The sequence below is a fragment of the Eptatretus burgeri genome, chromosome 7, assembly GCF_056783735.1.
Source record: "Eptatretus burgeri isolate ZD-2024b chromosome 7, Ebu_testis_v1, whole genome shotgun sequence".
Lineage (NCBI taxonomy): Eukaryota > Metazoa > Chordata > Myxini > Myxiniformes > Myxinidae > Eptatretus > Eptatretus burgeri.
In genome coordinates this window covers 4,841,057-4,863,974 of record NC_140967.1, presented here as the reverse complement: position 1 = coordinate 4,863,974, position 22,918 = coordinate 4,841,057, and the positions used below count along the sequence as shown (strand labels likewise).

The 22,918-nt window shown below is 48.6% G+C and overlaps 1 protein-coding gene and 1 long non-coding RNA gene across 4 annotated transcripts in view; one reads left to right on the top strand and one right to left on the bottom strand.

The window, feature by feature from the left end:
• The window catches only part of LOC147022591 (uncharacterized), a 79,563-nt gene extending 58,891 nt beyond the window's left edge, over nt 1-20,672 (bottom strand). Inside the window, exon 1 of one of the 2 annotated variants that reach the window (XR_015059802.1) lies at nt 20,404-20,672. This is a non-coding gene — a long non-coding RNA (uncharacterized LOC147022591). Of the gene's footprint in view, nt 1-10,342; nt 10,786-20,403 lie in introns of those variants that run through there. The other variant, XR_015059803.1, reaches the window with a different exon arrangement.
• LOC147022590 (uncharacterized) overlaps nt 1-22,918 on the top strand; it is a 132,437-nt gene that overhangs the window by 71,902 nt on the left and 37,617 nt on the right. The window contains exon 1 of one of the 2 annotated variants that reach the window (XM_085887318.1): nt 10,626-10,728. The exons of the other annotated variant lie outside the window; for it this stretch is intronic. The gene's annotated coding sequence lies outside the window, so the exon portion shown is untranslated. Of the gene's footprint in view, nt 1-10,625; nt 10,729-22,918 lie in introns of those variants that run through there. 2 annotated transcript variants of the gene reach the window in all.

Here is a 22,918-nt window from a genome sequence, read left to right as displayed (position 1 = left end):
GGGGGGATTCGGTATGGTCCAAGAATCATGCCATTAGATTTTGGACTTGGTCCAAAATCCAATATGGCCGCTATGGTGGCCATTTTGAAAAAATATTTGAATTTTTTTTTTTTTTGCATTTCTACATGTTTTAAGTGATTTCCACCCCCCCCCCCAAAAAAAAATTGTTCGAGAAAAAAAAAATTTTGCAAACTTTTTTTTGAACAAAATCTCGATTTTTTTTTTTTGCATTTCTACATGTTATAAGTGATTTCCAACAAAAAACATGCCAAAATTATAATTGCGGCTGATTTTGGAACTTCACGTGGATATACCCACGTAAAATCAATTTCTGTCTCAAGGAATCTAGTTATGACGAATGAATTGAGTATGTAAAAGTTAAAAGTAAAAGGGAAAGTTGCAAACTATAACTCTGTGAGCACTGTTGACGTCAAATTGAATTAATAGGATATCAGGTTCACTTGAGTGACCTAGCAGTAATGGCGGCAGAGGATTTGCACTCCACCGAGTGCTCCCCCTCTAGTTTACTACCTGTATTCATTCGTCCCCTTATTCTCCCGACTGTGGAACCGTCTTCCCGCATCCATTGTCTCGTCCTCCTCACTTCAATCTTTCAAGTGTAATGTACATCAAGATATCACACGTTCGACCATGCACAACCACAATCCCTTCTACACACACTGATCTATACGATAAAAGGAGCTATGTGTGAGTCCACGCGTGAATGTGTGCATGCAAGTTCCAGCCCCCTCGATAAATTTAGACACCTTGACACACCAAAGACCCCATTAATACCCCAACACCATTCAGAACCTTTTAGACCTCCATGACCCTTAACACCCTTCGGAACCTTTATAACCATAATACACTTGAAGACTCTGAAGACCCTTTATACCCATAAGACCTTTTAAGACACCTAAGACCCTTTAGCACCCAAAGACTTTGTAGATTCCATCGACCCTATTGGAAACCTTAGACCCATAAGACCTCTTGTATGAGAGCCTTCTGCAGTAACACTTGAGGGTCATCAGTCATAATCAAAAGGACCCCCATTGGTAAACCACCTCAGTACAAAGTGAAGAAGGTGCAAAATAGAATTAGTTAATTAATTTTCGATGTAATCTTTTTCAGATTCTACTCATCTTTGTTGGTAGCAAAGAGAAAAATCCCACGTGGCAAAGAGAAAAATCCCACGTGTCAAAGAGAAAAATCCCACGTGGCAAAGAGAAAAATCCCACGTGGCAAAGAGAAAAATACCACGCGGCAAAGACAAAAATCCCACATGTCAAAGAGAAAAATCCCACGTGGTAAATAGAAAAATCCCGCGTGGCGAAGAGAAAAATCCCACGTGGCAAAGACAAAAATCCCACGTGGCAAAGAGAAGAATCCCACGTGGCAAAGAGAAAAATCCCACGTGGCAAAGAGAAAAATCCCACGTGGCAAAGAGAAAAATCCCATGCGGCAAAGAAAAAAATCCCACGTGGTCAAGAGAAAAGTCCCACGTGGCAAAGAGAAAAGTCCCACGTGGCAAAGAGAAAAGTCCCACGTGGCAAAGAGAAAAATCCCACGTGGCAAAGAAAAATCCCACCTGGCAAAGAAAAATCCTACGTGGTAAAGAGAAAAGTCCCACGTGGCAAAGAGAAAAATCCAACGTGGCAAAGAGAAAAATCCTACGTGGCAAAGAAAAAAAAATCCCATGTGGCAAAGAGAAAAAAGCCACGTGGTAAAGAGAAAAGTTCCATGTGGCAAAGAGAAAAATCCCACATGGTAAAGAGAAAAATCCCACTGTCAAAGAGAAAAGTCCTACGTGGCAAAGAGAAAAGTTCCATGTGGCAAAGAGAAAAGTTCCAGGTGGCAAAGAGAAAAAATCCCATGTGGCAAAGAGAAAAGTCCCACGTGGAAAAGAGAAAAGTCCCACGTGACAAAGAGAAAAGTCCCACGTGACAAAGAGAAAAGTCCCACGTGGCAAAGAGAAAAGTCCCACGTGGCAAAGAGAAAAATCCCACGTGGCAAAGAGAAAAATCCCACGTGTCAAAGAGAAAAATCCCATGTGTCAAAGAGAAAAATTCCACATGGCAAAGAGAAAAATCCCACGTGGCAAAGAGAAAAGTCCCATGTGGCTAAGAGAAAAGTCCCACGTGGCAAAGAGAAAAGTCCCACATGATAAAGAGAAAAGTCCCATGTGATAAAGAGAAAAGTCCCATGTGGCAAAGAGAAAAGTCCCACGTGGCAAAGAGAAAAGTCCCACGTGGCGAAGAGGAAAGTACCACATGGTGAAGAGAAAATTCCCACGTAGTAAAGAGAAAAGTCCCACGTGGTAAAGAGAAAAGTCCCACGTGGTGTCGAGAAAACAGTGTCTATGACAACAATTTAACCCCATTATAATCAAATGGGATATTTTTGTGATTTTATGATTTTCAAACCTCAAGAATTTTTCAAGATATCAAATTGAAACTTACATACACAGCTTATTTGTATGTCTGGGTACTATATGTATGTGTAAAATTTGGTTAAAATTGGTCAAAGGTCAAGGTCATCCAAAACATGTAAAACACCAATTAGGCCACAATTAGAAAATGTATCAACGAAATTTGTTCTACTCATCTTGGTTGGATGCAAAGAGAAAAATCACACGCGGCAAAGAGAAAAGTCCCACGTGGCAAAGAGAAAAGTCCCACGTAGCCAAGAGAAAAATCCCACGTGGCAAAGAGAAAAGTCCCATGTGGCAACGAGAAAAGTCCCACATGGCAAAGAGAAAAATCCCACATGGCAAAGAGAAAAATCCCACGTGTCAAAGAGAAAAATCCCACGTGTCAAAGAGAAAAATCCCACGTGGCAAAGAGAAAAGTCCCATGTGGCAAACAGAAAAGTCCCACATGATAAAGAGAAAAGTCCCATAAGGCAAAGAGAAAAATCCCATGTGGCAAAGAGAAAAGTCCCACGTGACAAAGAGGAAAGTACCACATGGTGAAGAGAAAATTCCCACGTAGTAAAGAGAAAAGTCCCACGTGGTAAAGGGAAAAGTTCCACGTGGTGTCGAGAAAACAGTGTCTATGACAACAATTTAACCCCATTATAATCAAATGGGATATTTTTGTGATTTTATGATTTTCAAACCTCAGGAATTTTTCAAGATATCAAATTGAAACTTACATACACAGTTTATTTGTATGTCTGGGTACTATATGTATGTGTAAAATTTGGTTAAAATTGGTCAAAGTTCAAGGTCATCCAAAACATGTAAAACACCAATTCGGCCACAATTAGAAAATGTATCAACGAAATTTGTTCTACTCATCATGGTTGGATGCAAAGAGAAAAATCCCATGCGGCAAAGAGAAAAGTCCCACGTGGCAAAGAGAAAAGTCGAATCAATTATGCCTTGTCGAATCGAATCAATTATGCCTTGTCACACACCCAACCTGTCCACTAAATTTCGTCATAATCCATCCATAACCTTATGAGATAGCCTTCTTAGACAGATATCCTCCACAACTTTCCATCATGTAAAACACTTGATCGGTCAAATTTTCCAAATTACCAAATTTCTGTTTGCATGGCAACTATTCTTTTTTTTCATTCACAAGTATCATGAGCAGACGGCCATTGTCTACATGTTGAGGTGGATTTGTGGGTGGGTGGGGGGAAGGGTCCTGGGGGTCTGGACCCAACCTTTTGTGAGGGAATTTTTTTTAAATGACCAAATCCCCAAAAAAGTTTTTATATATATATATATATATATATATATATATATATATATATATATATATATATATATATATATATATATATATATATAATTTTAAAAACATCGTATATGAACATGATCGAGACTCATGAAAGAGCCATCACGGAATGGAAAGGAACAAAATGGCAAGGGGGAAACACCAACCTCAGAATTGAAGTGAGAGTGAGATCAAGGGGAGAGGGAGAAGGACACATTGGGGTCAACAAGCTACACACAAGCTGAACTCGAACGGCACTCGGTGGAGCACATACATCGGCCAGGCTGAACAGTTTACATTTTGTATCCCACTGATGTTCATCTGGACCACAAAATGTAATCACTTTGTTCTTGGCACCTACTCACTCATCCACAACGTTTTGAAATGCACGACATGGCCAAAAGAATGCAGACACTCCTTTTAATTGGTGGATTTGGCTATTTCAGCCACACCCATTGCTGACAGGTGTATAAAATCAAGCACACCACCATGCAATCTCCATACACAAACATTGGCAGTAGAATTGGCCGTAATGAAGAGCTCAATGACTTTCAACGTGGTACTGTCATCGGATGCCACCTTTCCAACAAGTCAGTTCATAAAATTTCTGCCCTGCTGGAGCTGCCCTATCCATCCATCCATCCATCCATCCATCCATTCATCCATTGGGACCGTTTTCTGTGCAGAGCGTTGGTGCAGTCTAAGCAGTCTCCTTGGCTATTAGGCACAATCCTGGACGGGTCGCCACTCCGACACAGGATACCAACAAACTGGCACTCATTTTTCTGACCTTGGAAGAATGACAGACAGAGTCAATCCCACCTGATATTAATTCAACAGCTGAATGGGATTTGAACTCAGGATCTGACAATCCCAAGTCCACCAACCTAACCATTAAACCAACATCAGGCATCGAGCTGCCCTGGTCAACTGTAAGTGCTGGTATTGTGAAGTGGAAACATCTAGTAGCAATAACAGCTCAGCCATGAAGTGGTCGGCCACACAAGCTCACAGAATGGGACCACCGAGTGCTGAAGCACGTAACGTGGAAAGATCATCTGTCGGCAGTTGCAACACTCACTACCAAGTTCCAAACTGACTCTGGAAGCAACGTCAGCACAAGCAATATTCGTCGAGAGCTTCATGAAATGGGTTTCCATGGCCGAGCAGCCGCACACAAGCCGAAGATCACCATGTGCAATGCCAAGCGTCGGCTGGAGCGGTGTAAAGCTCCCCGCCATTGGACTCTCGAGCAGTGGAAACACGTTCTCTGGAGTGATGAATCATGCTTCACCATCTGTCAGTCTGACGGACGAATTTGGCCAGAACGCTACCTGCCTGAATGCAAAGTGCTACAGACGGTTCCACAGTCGGGAGAATAAGGGGACGAATGAATACAGGTGGGAATAAGGGGACGAATGAATACAGGTAGGAATAAGGGGACGAATGAATAGAGGTGGTAAACCATCCTTGACTTGGGAATGGGGAGCGGGTGAGGGTTTCTTGAGGAACGTGTCCTCCTTGGTGAAGGAGGAATAATGGTCTGGGGCTGTTTTTCATGGTTCGGGCTCGACCCTTTAGTTCAAGTAAGGGAAAATCTTAACGCTACAGCAATGACATTCTAGACCATTCTGTGCTTCCAACTTTGTGGTAACAGTTTGGGGAAGGCCCTTTCCTGTTTCAGCATAACAATGCCCCCCTTGCACAAAGCAAGGTCCAAGCAGAAATGGTTTGTCGAGATCAGTGTGGAAGAACCTGACTGTCCAGCACAGAGCCCTGACCTCAACCCCATCGAACACCTTTGGGATAAATTGGAACGCCGACTCCAAGCCAGACCTAATCGCCCAATATCGGTGCCCAACCTCACGAATGCTCTTGTGGCTGAATGGAAGCAAATCCCCGCAGCAATGTTCCAACATCAAGTGGAAAGCCTTCCCAGAAGAGTAGAGGCTATTTTAGCAGCAATGGGGGGACTCCATATTAATATTAATATCCAACTCCATATTAATATCGATTCTTTTGGAATGAGATTTTGGATGAGTCGGTGTCCACATACTTTTGGCCATGTAGTGTATCATGCTCGGTATCGTTTTTGGCCCCCATCTCTCAAAGGTGAAGAATCATTTGGAAATGTTAAAAAAAAATTCTCGTATCTGGATCTTCACCAAAATTGAATCAATTATGCCTTGTCACACACCCAACCTGTACACCAAATTTCGTCATAATCCATCCATAACCTTATGAGATATCCTTCTCAGACAGATAAACAAACAAACAGGTGAATACATAACCTCCGTCCACCTTTGGGGGCGGAGGTTGGAAAGCAAAGCAAGAAGAGTAGGGGAAGGTGTGGATGAAACAGGAAAGAAACAAATCAACTGACAAATACCAAACAAAAAGAAGTGACGGAGAGGGGGGGAAATCACAATAAATGAGAAAAAGAGTGCTTGGGAATGGGGTAATTTGGGGTAGAGGAGATCATTAGTATGGATGGGGTATGAACAACAGTTTTTTGGTTTCACAGGTGAGAGGAGAGAAAAGAAGAACAAATTAGTGAAGATGAGGAGTGACTTTGGATTTTGGGACATTAACAATAAGAGGGTTACTGGCAGACAATGTGCACCTTGCAGAAATCTGAGGGACCCAGCTAAGAGAGGACAGAGGGTTGAAAACCAAAACGGTGGTAATAGAATACAAAGAGACCACCGACCTGTCTGCAATGCGAAAGCAAAAAGCTAGACCTCAGCGTCATCATGGGAGATCCCAATGATTTTGAACACCGAGCATTCCATGGGATCAAGAAGGGCAAGACATGAGGCAGGGCCCAAAGGGGAGAGCAGTACTCATAAAGCTACAAATTAAGGCCTTGTAGGTTGTCAAAAGTTCAGATTGGCCAAATGAAAGACGCCGAGGTGGCAGCTGGCTTTGGAGGCCAACTTTGAAATTTGGTTTGCCTTGGAAAATTAATGGATGACCCAGGAGTTTGAGCAACTGAACTTCCTCAACAGAATTGTTAAGAAAGCAGGATTGCTCTCCCAACAATGAATGGAGGGACTCAATGCCAATCATGAAATCAGACCCATATCCCGAGACACATTGCATGCTTTGACAGTCTGGCACCCTACCCTGCTCACGAAACTCTCTTCTTATGGTATCCAAGACCATCTCCACTCATGGCTCGCAGACTTCCTCTCCTGTCGCAGCCAACATGTGGCCTTAAATGGAGTTCTCTCATCCCCTCTTCCTGCACAGGCTGGAGTTCATCAAGGCAGCGTTCTGGGCCCTGTTCTTTTTCTGGTTTTCATCAATGATTTCTCCGACTCTCTGGAAAATCCTCTTTATCTCTTTGCTGATGACTCCACCCTCTGCCATACCATCAGTCATCCCTCATACCGGCAAGCAGCAGCTTCTTCACACTCTGCAGATCTGGATAAAATCACAAACTGGTCAAACACGTGGAACATGTCTTTCAATCCTGACAAATCTCACACTCTCACCATGTCTTTCCGAAAGGATCGTTTGGAACCCCCCCTCCCCCTCTCCATCAACTATCTCAGCAAACCTTTGGATGAAGTCCTTTCTTTAAAGCTTCTGGGTCTCACTATCTGCCATGATCTTTCCTGGAAAAACCACATTTCCAACCTGGCCACCAAAGCCAGTCGCCGACTGGGAATTATCCGTTGTGCAAAGTCCTTCCTCGGCCCACCTGAGCTCTTGACCACATACAAAGCTTTCGTCCGCAGCCTGATGGAGTACTGCTCTCACCTCTGGGCTGGTGCTCCTGCCTCTCACCATTCTCGGCTTCACGCTGTGGAAACCAAGGCATTTCGGATCATTGGTATCTTCCGCAATGAGGCTGAGTCTTTGGGCCTCTCACTCTCTCACCGCAGGCAGGTCGGTGGTCTTTCTGTCTTCTACCATCTCCTCTCCAGTCTCTCTCCCCCTGCTCTGTCTGCGATATGTCTCCCCCCCCACCCCACCCCATATTTCTGCATGGTGCTCAAGGTCCGCCAGCAACCCCCTTCTGGTAAAACTACCAAAATTACAAATCACTGCTCACCTTCACTCTTTCATTCCTCTCTTTTCCCACCTTTGGAATAAACTCCCACACTCTCTTCAATCCCATTCTTCCCTCCAAGCCTTCAAAACAGCCGTTCACCACCACCTCTTACCTTTCCCCATCGAAAACCACAATCTTGTCTACCCCTGCTTATCCACCCCAAACCCACCTCCTTAAAATTCCCTGCTTTCCTGCCTGAAAGTCCCTGTAGTGTCAATCTTGTTTACCCCGTGTTCCCCGCCACATCCCTCTCCCTTCCACAGGTCTCCCAATGTCTTTGTTCCCCACTGTTTTGTCCTTTTCTTTCCCGCCTCTCTTGTCTCATGCCCCCCCCCTTGCTGTGCAATGCGTTTTAGCTCTCATACGAGCCTCGACAATGTATACAAAAAAACAAAATAAAAAGCAGATGGGAGGTTGTGCCAAACTGTCCTTTTGGAGAGAGATATTAAGATTTGTCAGGATTGAAAGACATATTCCAGGTGTTTGATCAGTTTGTGATTTTATCCAGGTCTGCAGAGAGTGAAGAGGCTGCTGCCTGCCTGTCTGAAGGATGAGGGATGTTACGGCAGAGGGTAGAGTCGTCAGCAAATAGATAAAGGGGATTTTCCAGAATCAGAGAGATCAACAATGAAGTTCAGGAATTGCACTGGGCCCAGAACGCTACAGGGAGAGGAGATAAAAGGAGTCTGTTGAGAGCCACATGGGCTACAAGAGTAGAGGATGTCAGTAAGCCATTTGTGGAGTTGAGTTTGGAGAGTGAAGCAGGATGCCAGACTGTATTGACAACTCCAGATATGTTCAGAGAGACGGCCCTGATCTCATGTCTGACATTGAGGGCCTCCAAACATTGTTGGGTGGGTAGAAGCAGCCTGTCCAAGGACGAGTGACCTCGTCTGAATCCTAATTGGTGATCTGAGATGAGGTTGTTGAAGAAAAGGAATTATTTCATATCAACTATGATGATGGATTCCATGACCTTGCTGATGATTGGAAGTAAGCTGATAGGTCTGTAGTTAAGGGGATCAATTTTGCCACCTTCATTATGTAATGCAATGATGATGGCAGATTTCCATTCAGATAGATGACCTAGTGCAAATGATAGGGTGAAAAAGGCAGGGAGAGGATGTGCAAGAGCAGCACAGGAGGTATTTTTTAGGACATGCGAGCTGATGCCCTCTGGTCCAGTTACAGAGTCAGAGTCAGTGGTTGTTAGAAACTTTTCCACCTTCTGATGTGCAAATGACACAGAGTTCGGAGCAGTTGGGTGCAACTTGGAAGGGTGGGTACGGAGGTGAGGGGTTGGAGACACAATATTTGGAAGGAAACAGAATTGAGGCATTCAGCCTCTCACAAGCAGCTGTGGTGCCTTTTCAAGTGAGAGAAGGGATGGTGATGGAGCATACACCAGAGACAGACATAACAAGGTACCACCAAGTTTTAGAGGAGGGAGACAGATTTGAGAATTCAGCCTTGAGTTTGGCTAGATGTTGTTTTCTGGCTTTCCTGAGGGTGGACACACTTGGTCGGGGCTTTGTTGAATGATCTGAGGTTGCCTTTGGTTGGATTTGCCTTCTTGGACGAGAAGGCTCGATATTTGAAGGCCACCGTCTCACTACAGGCTTCTGTGTAACAGTGGCAAAAGGATCGGTATGATAACTACAGACAAGATGGTATAAATATTTACATCATGGAAAGCAAGCTTTTGTGGAAGGATTTCCAGGCAGTATTACTATCCAGAGAGGTGGAAATAAAGGACCCGTCTTGACATGAGATGGCAGCTTGCTGTCCCTGCCAGTCAGTTTGGGCGAACTGCCAGACTCTGCGGTACTTTGACAATAGCCAGAGAAATGTTGTCTCTCACAAGCACGTGATCAGATGAACCTATTTGTGGCAGACGAGGAACAGGAGACCCGTGGACCACATTTGACGGAAAATTTGTCATTACCGAGTCCAGAAGGGAGGACGCGTCATTAGGAGAAATCATGTTTGGAAAGTTCACTGACAGGAGACGCTCAGAGTGCACCCGAGAGCATCTGTGACCCCAAAGCGTCCGAAGTCCTGAAGCGGACCCAGGACCACACGCTTCGTGGCTTCATGTCGGTGACAGGTATCCTGCTGGTACTTTCCAGAAATGTTCCTCTTTTGGTACTCGGTTTCGTGTTATCTCTCCTTGAGTGTGTCAATCCCAAACCCCAGGGTAGTTTGTAAACCTGCTGCCATTTGTAGATCAGCTCCCTCACCCCCCCCCCCCCCACACCCCCCCCAATGAGCCTCGACCTTTGTATAAAAAAAATAATCACACAAAAAATGAGAACGAATTAATAAACGAAAGCAGTGACCGAGTCCAGTCACTTCACCGAGCAAGTTGGAACGTGACATCATTGAGGGATCGTCACAAGAGTCGATCCTTCCGTCACAACTGGGGGATGAAACGGTCTTTTCCATGAAGAGAATCTCGAATGAGGTGTTTTTCAGTCACAATGCACAGCGAGGTGGATCATCACCTTCTCCTTGTTACACTTCACGCATATTTCTGTTCACGTTTGTTTTCCCTCACCAGACGGATCCGCAGGAGTCACAACTCACAACGTGCGTCCGACTCCTCACCTGCAGCGCTCGTCGCCGCCCAACGGGAATCTTCTTCTTCTTCTTCTTCTTCTTCATTTTCTACTTCTACTCTTCTCTTCTTCTACTCTTCTTCTTCTTCTTCTTCTTCTTCTTCTTCTTCTTCATTTTCTACTTCCACTCTTCTCTTCTTCTACTCTTCTTCTTCTTCTTCTTCATTTTCTACTTCTACTCTTCTCTTCTTCTACTCTTCTTCTTCTTCTTCTTCTTCTTCGCGGTGGCATCGGCTGTCTTTTCCTCCGATGGAGTGACAACATTACCTCACGTCGGTTAAACATCGCCATTGAAAGGGTATTCGCCGTGGACCGTGTAAAGAAGGTAGGTCCTCAGGTTGGAGATTAAAAGGTAATTCGATCGTTGCTTGTTGCCGCCGAATTCCTGAGATGAATAAAACATTTATAAACCGAAATACACGAGTATTGACTCCTCACTTGACGCGATTATCAATTTGCTTAATGAATCGATGAGGTGAGCTGTGCGAAGACCGGTTGAGATGATGTATGTATCATGGAGGCTTCGAGCCGTTTCTGTGCCAAGGAATCCATTATCCACCTCGATATTCGTAAACTATCGAGACCATTAACAAGGTGCAAGTCAGCAGCTTAACAGTTAATCTCAAAGTCATTTGCACTTTGGCGAATGTCGCTCTCCCTCGGTGTAATTAAAAGGATTTGCCAATTTTTTCTCTGCTAAAGTTAAAATATGGTTGTGGTGACGTCATTCCCACACTCTGGTGACGTCATTCCCACACTCTGGTGACGTGATCCCCACACTCTGGTGACGTCATTCCCACACTCTGGTGACGTGATCCCCACACTGTGACGTGATCCCCACACTCTGGTGACGTGATCCCCACACTCTGGTGACGTGATCCCCACACTCTGGTGACGTGATCCCAACACTCTGGTGACGTGATCCCCACACTCTGGTGACGTGATCCCCACACTCTGGTGACGTGATCCCCACACTCTGGTGACGTCATTCCCACACTCTGGTGACGTGATCCCCACACTGTGACGTGATCCCCACACTCTGGTGACGTGATCCCCACACTCTGGTGACGTGATCCCCACACTCTGGTGACGTGATCCCCACACTCTGGTGACGTGATCCCAACACTCTGGTGACGTGATCCCCACACTCTGGTGACGTGATCCCCACACTCTGGTGACGTGATCCCAACACTCTGGTGACGTGATCCCCACACTCTGGTGACGTGATCCCCACACTCTGGTGACGTGATCCCCACACTCTGGTGACGTGATCCACACACTCTGGTGACGTGATCCCCACACTCTGGTGACGTGATCCCCACACTCTGGTGACGTGATCCCCACACTCTGGTGACGTGATCCCCACACTCTGGTGACGTGATCCACACACTCTGGTGACGTGATCCCCACACTCTGGTGACGTGATCCCCACACTCTGGTGACGTGATCCCCACACTTTGACGTGATCCCCACACACTGTGACGCGATCCCCACACACTGTGACGTGATCCCCACACACTGTGACGTGATCCACACACTGTGACGTGATCCCCACACACTGTGACGTGATCCCCACACTCTGGTGACGTGATCCCCACACTCTGGTGACGTGATCCCCACACTCTGGTGACGTGATCCCCACACTCTGGTGACGTGATCCCCACACTCTGGTGACGTGATCCCCACACTCTGGTGACGTGATCCACACACTCTGGTGACGTGATCCACACACTCTGGTGACGTGATCCACACACTCTGGTGACGTGATCCCCACACTCTAGTGACGTGATCCCCACACTCTGGTGACGTGATCCCCACACACTGTGACGTGATCCCCACACACTGTGACGTGATCCCCACACACTGTGACGTGATCCACACACTGTGACGTGATCCCCACACACTGTGACGTGATCCACACACTGTGACGTGATCCCCACACTCTGGTGACGTGATCCCCACACTGTGATGTGATCCCCACACTCTGGTGATGTGATCCCCACACTCTGGTGACGTGATCCCCACACTCTGGTGACGTGATCCACACACTCTGGTGACGTGATCCACACACTCTGGTGACGTGATCCACACACTCTGGTGACGTGATCCCCACACTGTGATGTGATCCCCACACTCTGGTGACGTGATCCCCACACTCTGGTGACGTGATCCACACACTCTGGTGACGTGATCCACACACTCTGGTGACGTGATCCACACACTCTGGTGACGTGATCCCCACACTGTGACGTGATCCTCACACTGTGACGTGATCCCCACACACTGTGACATGATCCCCACACACTGTGACGTGATCCCCACACACTGTGATGTGATCCCCACACTCTGGTGATGTGATCCCCACACTCTGGTGACGTGATCCCCACACTCTGGTGACGTGATCCACACACTCTGGTGACGTGATCCACACACTCTGGTGACGTGATCCACACACTCTGGTGACGTGATCCACACACTCTGGTGACGTGATCCCCACACTGTGATGTGATCCCCACACTCTGGTGACGTGATCCCCACACTCTGGTGACGTGATCCACACACTCTGGTGACGTGATCCACACACTCTGGTGACGTGATCCACACACTCTGGTGACGTGATCCCCACACTGTGACGTGATCCTCACACTGTGACGTGATCCCCACACACTGTGACATGATCCCCACACACTGTGACGTGATCCCCACACACTGTGACGTGATCCCCACACTGTGCCGTGATCCCCACACTGTGCCGTGATCCCCACACACTGTGACGTGATCCCCACACTCTGGTGACGTGATCCCCACACTGTGACGTGATCCCCACACTGTGACGCGATCCCCACACACTGTGACGTGATCCCCACACACTGTGACGTGATCCACACACTGTGACGTGATCCCCACACACTGTGACGTGATCCCCACACTCTGGTGACGTGATCCCCACACTCTGGTGACGTGATCCCCACACTCTGGTGACGTGATCCCCACACTCTGGTGACGTGATCCCCACACTCTGGTGACGTGATCCCCACACTCTGGTGACGTGATCCACACACTCTGGTGACGTGATCCACACACTCTGGTGACGTGATCCACACACTCTGGTGACGTGATCCCCACACTCTAGTGACGTGATCCCCACACTCTGGTGACGTGATCCCCACACACTGTGACGTGATCCCCACACACTGTGACGTGATCCACACACTGTGACGTGATCCCCACACACTGTGACGTGATCCCCACACACTGTGACGTGATCCCCACACACTGTGACGTGATCCACACACTGTGACGTGATCCCCACACTCTGGTGACGTGATCCCCACACTGTGATGTGATCCCCACACTCTGGTGATGTGATCCCCACACTCTGGTGACGTGATCCCCACACTCTGGTGACGTGATCCACACACTCTGGTGACGTGATCCACACACTCTGGTGACGTGATCCACACACTCTGGTGACGTGATCCCCACACTGTGATGTGATCCCCACACTCTGGTGACGTGATCCCCACACTCTGGTGACGTGATCCACACACTCTGGTGACGTGATCCACACACTCTGGTGACGTGATCCACACACTCTGGTGACGTGATCCCCACACTGTGACGTGATCCTCACACTGTGACGTGATCCCCACACACTGTGACATGATCCCCACACACTGTGACGTGATCCCCACACACTGTGACGTGATCCCCACACTGTGCCGTGATCCCCACACTGTGCCGTGATCCCCACACACTGTGACGTGATCCCCACACTCTGGTGACGTGATCCACACACTGTGACGTGATCCCCACACTGCGATGTGATCCCCACACACTGTGACGTGATCCCCACACTCTGGTGACGTGATCCCCATACTGTGATGTGATCCCCACACTGTGATGTGATCCCCACACTCTGGTGATGTGATCCCCACACTGTGATGTGATCCCCACACTGTGACGTGATCGCCACACTGTGACGTGATCCCCACACTGTGATGTGATCCCCACACTGTGACGTGATCCCCACACTGTGATGTGATCCCCACACTCTGGTGATGTGATCCCCACACTCTGGTGACGTGATCCCCACACTCTGGTGACGTGATCCACACACTCTGGTGACGTGATCCACACACTCTGGTGACGTGATCCCCACACTGTGATGTGATCCCCACACTCTGGTGACGTGATCCCCACACTCTGGTGACGTGATCCACACACTCTGGTGACGTGATCCACACACTCTGGTGACGTGATCCACACACTCTGGTGACGTGATCCCCACACTGTGACGTGATCCTCACACTGTGACGTGATCCCCACACACTGTGACATGATCCCCACACACTGTGACGTGATCCCCACACACTGTGACGTGATCCCCACACTGTGCCGTGATCCCCACACTGTGCCGTGATCCCCACACACTGTGACGTGATCCCCACACTCTGGTGACGTGATCCACACACTGTGACGTGATCCCCACACTGCGATGTGATCCCCACACACTGTGACGTGATCCCCACACTCTGGTGACGTGATCCCCATACTGTGATGTGATCCCCACACTGTGATGTGATCCCCACACTCTGGTGATGTGATCCCCACACTGTGATGTGATCCCCACACTGTGACGTGATCGCCACACTGTGACGTGATCCCCACACTGTGATGTGATCCCCACACTGTGACGTGATCCCCACACTGTGATGTGATCCCCACACTGTGATGTGATCCCCACACTCTGGTGATGTGATCGCCACACTGTGACGTGATCCCCACACTGTGACGTGATCCCCACACTGTGATGTGATCGCCACACTGTGACGTGATCCCCACACTCTGGTGACGTGATCCTTACACTCTGGTGACGTGATCCTCACACTGTGACGTGATCCCCACACTGTGCCGTGATCCCCACACACTGTGACGTGATCCCCACACACTGTGACGTGATCCACACACTGTGACGTGATCCCCACACACTGTGACGTGATCCCCACACTCTGGTGACGTGATCCCCACACTCTGGTGACGTGATCCCCACACTCTGGTGACGTGATCCCCACACTCTGGTGACGTGATCCCCACACTCTGGTGACGTGATCCCCACACTCTGGTGACGTGATCCACACACTCTGGTGACGTGATCCACACACTCTGGTGACGTGATCCCCACACTCTAGTGACGTGATCCCCACACTCTGGTGACGTGATCCCCACACACTGTGACGTGATCCCCACACACTGTGACGTGATCCCCACACACTGTGACGTGATCCACACACTGTGACGTGATCCCCACACACTGTGACGTGATCCCCACACACTGTGACGTGATCCCCACACACTGTGACGTGATCCCCACACACTGTGACGTGATCCACACACTGTGACGTGATCCCCACACTCTGGTGACGTGATCCCCACACTGTGATGTGATCCCCACACTCTGGTGATGTGATCCCCACACTCTGGTGACGTGATCCCCACACTCTGGTGACGTGATCCACACACTCTGGTGACGTGATCCACACACTCTGGTGACGTGATCCACACACTCTGGTGACGTGATCCCCACACTGTGATGTGATCCCCACACTCTGGTGACGTGATCCCCACACTCTGGTGACGTGATCCACACACTCTGGTGACGTGATCCACACACTCTGGTGACGTGATCCACACACTCTGGTGACGTGATCCCCACACTGTGACGTGATCCTCACACTGTGACGTGATCCCCACACACTGTGACATGATCCCCACACACTGTGACTTGATCCCCACACACTGTGACGTGATCCCCACACTGTGCCGTGATCCCCACACTGTGCCGTGATCCCCACACACTGTGACGTGATCCCCACACTCTGGTGACGTGATCCACACACTGTGACGTGATCCCCACACTGCGATGTGATCCCCACACACTGTGACGTGATCCCCACACTCTGGTGACGTGATCCCCATACTGTGATGTGATCCCCACACTGTGATGTGATCCCCACACTGTGACGTGATCGCCACACTGTGACGTGATCCCCACACTGTGATGTGATCCCCACACTGTGACGTGATCCCCACACTGTGATGTGATCCCCACACTCTGGTGATGTGATCCCCACACTCTGGTGACGTGATCCCCACACTCTGGTGACGTGATCCACACACTCTGGTGACGTGATCCACACACTCTGGTGACGTGATCCACACACTCTGGTGACGTGATCCCCACACTGTGATGTGATCCCCACACTCTGGTGACGTGATCCCCACACTCTGGTGACGTGATCCACACACTCTGGTGACGTGATCCACACACTCTGGTGACGTGATCCACACACTCTGGTGACGTGATCCCCACACTGTGACGTGATCCTCACACTGTGACGTGATCCCCACACACTGTGACATGATCCCCACACACTGTGACGTGATCCCCACACACTGTGACGTGATCCCCACACTGTGCCGTGATCCCCACACTGTGCCGTGATCCCCACACACTGTGACGTGATCCCCACACTCTGGTGACGTGATCCACACACTGTGACGTGATCCCCACACTGCGATGTGATCCCCACACACTGTGACGTGATCCCCACACTCTGGTGACGTGATCCCCATACTGTGATGTGATCCCCACACTGTGATGTGATCCCCACACTCTGGTGATGTGATCCCCACACTGTGATGTGATCCCCACACTGTGACGTGATCGCCACACTGTGACGTGATCCCCACACTGTGATGTGATCCCCACACTGTGACGTGATCCCCACACTGTGATGTGATCCCCACACTGTGATGTGATCCCCACACTCTGGTGATGTGATCGCCACACTGTGACGTGATCCCCACACTGTGATGTGATCCCCACACTGCGATGTGATCGCCACACTGTGACGTGATCCCCACACTCTGGTGACGTGATCCTTACACTCTGGTGACGTGATCCTCACACTGTGACGTGATCCCCACACTGTGCCGTGATCCCCACACACTGTGCCGTGATCCCCACACACTGTGCCGTGATCCCCACACACTGTGCCGTGATCCCCACACACTGTGATGTGATCCCCACACTGTGACGTGATCCCCACACTGTGACGTGATCCCCACACTGTGACGTGATCCCCACACACTGGTGACGTGATCCCCACACTGTGACGTGATCCCCACACTGTGACGTGATCCCCACACTGTGATGTGATCCCCACACACTGTGACGTGATCCCCACACTCTAGTGACGTGATCCCCACACTGTGATGTGATCCCCACACTGTGCCGTGATCCCCACACACTGTGACGTGATCCCCACACTGTGACGTGATCCCCACACACTGTGACGTGATCCCCACACTCTGGTGACGTGATCCCCACACTGTGACGTGATCCCCACACTGTGATGTGATCCCCACACCCTGTGACGTGATCCCCACACTCTAGTGACGTGATCCCCACACTGTGATGTGATCCCCACACTGTGCCGTGATCCCCACACACTGTGACGTGATCCCCACACTCTGGTGACGTGATCCACACACTGTGATGTGATCCCCACACTGTGACGTGATCCCCACACTCTGGTGACGTGATCCACACACTGTGATGTGATCCCCACACTGTGATGTGATCCCACACACTGTGACGTGATCCCCACACTCTGGTGACGTGATCCCCACACTGTGACGTCATCCCCACACTGTGATGTGATCCCCACACTGTGACGTGATCCCCACACTCTGGTGACGTGATCCCCACACTGTGACGTGATCCCCACACTGTGATGTGATCCCCACACTGTGACGTGATCCCCACACTGTGACGTGATCCCCACACTGTGATGTGATCCCCACACTCTGGTGATGTGATCGCCACACTGTGACGTGATCCTCACACTCTGGTGACGTGATCCTTACACTCTGGTGTCGTGATCCCCACACTCTGGTGACGTGATCCTTACACTCTGGTGACGTGATCCACACACTGTGACGTGATCCACACACTGTGACGTGATCCTCACACTGTGACGCACGTGTTGAAAACGTTAACTCTTCCAATGTCGGTATAATTTGTTTGTTCAACGTTTTTCATTTTTTAACATCTCATCCGTTCAAATCATCAATGTTTGGGGTGGGCCGGTAATAGGGGGGTGAGGGGTGGGGGTGGGGGGTGTGGGGCGAGCGGGATGGGATCCATAGTCTTAATGACTGCGTTGATGGGGGATTACGGCAAATGATGAATTTCACAGATTAGAAGCCATTAAATATACATTAATTGCCTCACAAGGTGATCAGCATTTTATTTACGTCGCTCTTTGGGTCTTTCACTTTATCCTTCACATGGTCCATCGTGGTGAGTGGTGCATCCACTCGCTCTGGTAACCACGTGGTGCGGTTCTGTCCCCCCAAATCGACCGCATTGTCGCCATTGTGGAATTTTACGGTGGGATATCAGGGGCAAATCCAGCAATTGGGTAGGGGTGGGGGGGAGGGGGGGTTTCGAAATATCAGAAAATTATAAATTTTCCAAATAATTTCCAAATAATTTCCAAATAAATTACTGTGAGCTGTTCGTGGTTTATTGTTTATTCGGTACTGTATTGATCCCGTTTTTCTGAGGTTTCTGTCCTTTTTTGTGGCACACTTTCGTGGGAGAAGGAGTTCCGGGCAACCAGGAAACCCCCCTGGATTTGCCACTGGATATTAAACGCACACGACATGCGAAGTGAGGGACGCGTTTCGACGCAGTTTTTTCATCGAGCAGAATTTGGAAATGTTTCCCACAATGCACCATTCGAGAGTCGGAGGAAGCAGATCGTTGTGGAAGTGTAGTTTTGTGAAGTTTGCACTCATCGAGGTGGTAAGACGGGTGAGGACACAGGTGCACTCTGACAAGGAAGCACAACATGGTATCGAAGAAATTTCAGAGCCTTGGGTGTCGGGAGGATGGATGACCAGATTCACCGTGGGAACATTGGGGAATGCCGTGATGCCATTGTGGTCTTTGATTAACCTTTACCTCGCTGTCGGAAAGTTCCGACAGTTATGACATCAGCAAATCGAACGTGGTTTCCATCCCGCCGGCCTGAGTCGGACCATCCGGCCACAAGAGACCTCAGGGTCCAGCTACGCACTCCAAGCAACTACATCTAATAACAACAACCATTACGGCGGTGTATACTCGCCATGATTCCGCCAAGGCCCTCAACGACACCCGCGAGCTGCTACATTAGCCCGTAATCACGTTCCATTGTGTGGGACGAGAGTTGATGGGACACGAGCTCGGACCCCGCATGTTCCTCTTCATAAACCGCTTAACCACGAGTGCGGCACCGCGTGGATCAGGAACCGACGTGATGTACGGTTTAATTGGAGACGTTGTGCTCGCAGCGCCGGCTCTGTGTCGATGGCGACGTGTGCACGACGCGTGGGGATTGAAATAATGGATCCGCATTAAACTTCTGCTCAAGAACACGATGTGCTGCTGAGGTCCCCGACGTCGAGAGGGTCGAAGCGTGGCTGTGATGCTGATACAGTGCTCCTGTTACCGGTGAGCTGCTACTCATTTTGCTGACATCAGAAGGATGACGACCCTGCCTGTGAAACACTGGGATGACAGTTTATAGCTAGGTCTGGATTCAAACCCAGGGTAGATAGCTTAGAGGCGAGCGTGCATACTTCTATGCCACCCTGTCAGCATCTGAGCTTATTAACAAAACATTAATGTATTGTATTTGTATGGTCTGTATAAAAAGGTAATTAAACACCTTGGGCTTATTATTGCACAGACCAATACCTCTTCACTACAGGACAGTCCATCTGGTCCATCATCATTTACCCTGCAAGGTGCAAGCTTGCCAAGTTATTTCATCATTTACACGAAGTTACTCACAGGCCATTATATAATGACAACATTTCAGGATTACAAGGTCCCACCGTCATTTCTTACAACACATCTCCCTCCGTGGCAAAGACTACTAATTACCTTACATGTGACGTGGAACCTCACTACATTCGAATGGACACACGTACACAGTACACGCACGCATCCCTATGTCTGTCAGTCCAGATGAGGTCGTCCGATTGTCCACTCGTCGAGATATCCTGACCACTCCACTCTCGCCGGGAGAGAAATTCGTCTGTCCATACATTTCTTCCTTTGTCCAACAACCCGTCCATAATCAAAGAGCTTGATCCGTACAGTCGCGCTTCATATCAGTGTGTTGTCGGTCCTTGAACCCACAGGATGGGAATGGGGAAGGGGGGATGGTTCTGAGGTCAAGAGGTCAGTAAGGTGGCCAGGAAAAAAATCAAATAAAGCGGCACTTTGTAACTGACTGCGTGAGCGGTTGTACAAGAAAGCAAACAGTGAAGATCATGGTTCAAGGTCATGTTTAAACGCCGTTGAGTGCAAGGGAATGGGGGGAAAGGGGGCTTGGGTTCTCCTTCTTGAAAACGCTGACTCGTTTGCGGTGATGCAAGTGTGTAACATGCACAAATGACATCCCCATCGCACACAACAACATCGCTGTCGTGTGTTGTATTGGGGACAACGTGATGTGACACAGAAGCGCGTTTAGAGGAAACTATAGGAAATACATAAAGCCGAGGTCGTTCCTTTAAACTACGAGATCTGATAAGTGTTTCAACTGCAGCGGTTCAATGACTCCCTGGGACGCTCGATGGGCTAAAGGAAAGACATTCAAACAGCATCACTTTTACTTACCCACATCGATTCCTGGAGAAAGCTTTACGAGGACTCTTTTCAGGATGAGACAACTTGCAGAGCTCGACGATTAGCTCCATCTCTGACAAACGAGGGGAAATTTGTGTAGATTTTGCCTTCATCGAATTTCCTGGAAATGAACGCACACATGAGCTCGGTTTCCCGAGGTAAGAAATATGCTTCCGAGGTCATAACTTTGCCTTGGCGTAATTTAAAATCCATTGAAGAAATCGTTCTACAAGGTATTACAAGGCGCCCCTTGGGTGATAAACCACGTTCGTGGGTACCTAAGACAAAAAAGAAAAAAAAATGGAGTCGCATTAAAGTTAAAGCTAATTGTTCTCATTACAAAAGTGAGCAAAATGTCTCCACAAACATCACGTAGACCTTTTTGCAACTTCTAACACTCCATGCTGTGCCTGCTCGCCTTGTCAAGATCTTTGCGCCACGTTTTCACCAACGGAGGGCGTGGGGGGCAAATTACGATGCAATGGTTAAGAGTGTCAAAAGCCGCTCGTTTCGCACACAGAGGGAAGGTTTCACCCTGGGGGGTCTTCATGCGAATTAAAGTGGTGCCACGATTTGCGACCCACAGTTATCAACCGGTACACACCACCTGCCAGGAGTTGGTCGCACCAGCGTGGGGTGGTTTGGCGGGAGTGAAATACGCTCTGATCGTATTTGACACCGTCACCAACCGGTTCATGGAATCAGGCTCGCTGCAGCCGTGTTTCAAAGGATAACCGAGTGAGATCGTCGGTTGCTATTTTTGAGTCCAATTTGGCAAGCAAACTAATCCTGAGGTGGTCAACTTACCGTTTCGTGCGGGAAAGAAACCACAAGAAGGGCCGATAGTACAAAAGAAAATGCAAAATTAATTACGAAGAGTCTTCGTTCACTCTTCTGCAGTAACAAGGCTTGAAACAATAAAATTGATATGTTCAAAGAGTTAAACACAGTCTCATATCCAAATATTTGAAACGATAACAATGCCTGAGACATGTCATGCACAACACAAACACATCACGAAAATTGGAAATGAGAGCGATTTAGGCCTCAGCCTCCGCCCATGAAAACAACATTTCTGAGTCCGTTCTGAACCTGAAAGTTATTTGGACAAGACGAAGGAGATGCTACAGGGCAGAACAAAATGGTCGCCCTCACAATTCCTGGGGCCCTGAAGGAGGTTCATGGTTTCGGCAAACCTCTGGAACAGAATCATTAAAAGCCGAATGACAACATGCTTGGGTGAGCGATCAAGCTTTACCGCAGCCACGGTCTGGATCTCAGCAGCTCAAGAATCACCTTCGGATGGTGAAAAAGGTTCCTCGCAAATACTCGACGCACAACCGACCTACCAAGCATGCTCGATAAGAGGCTCCTTAACATTTCACAGTTTCCTTCCTCAACAACTTGAGATTCTTGATCCTTGAAACCGGACAACATTACTTATTTAGCCCCATTGCCCTTTATTCCAACTTGAGCAGAACTGGATCAGAATGGAGCCTGATTGGCTATGGTTAATTGGACAGCTCATAGTCACCCCAGATCAATGCCTCCTATCCACTCATCCTGCAAAGGCAGAATTGTTTATGCATTCAGGTTGCCTTTCTGTCCTCCAGGCTGTGGATTGAAGCATAGTCACATCGTCCATGCCCACATTGTTGAAGCTTCTCAAGCTGGTAAAGTCATGATCTAAAACGATTTGTGGAAAGAATGGACAAAGGCAATTATTTGTCTGTAAAACTACAGAATAAGACATGTATATACATAT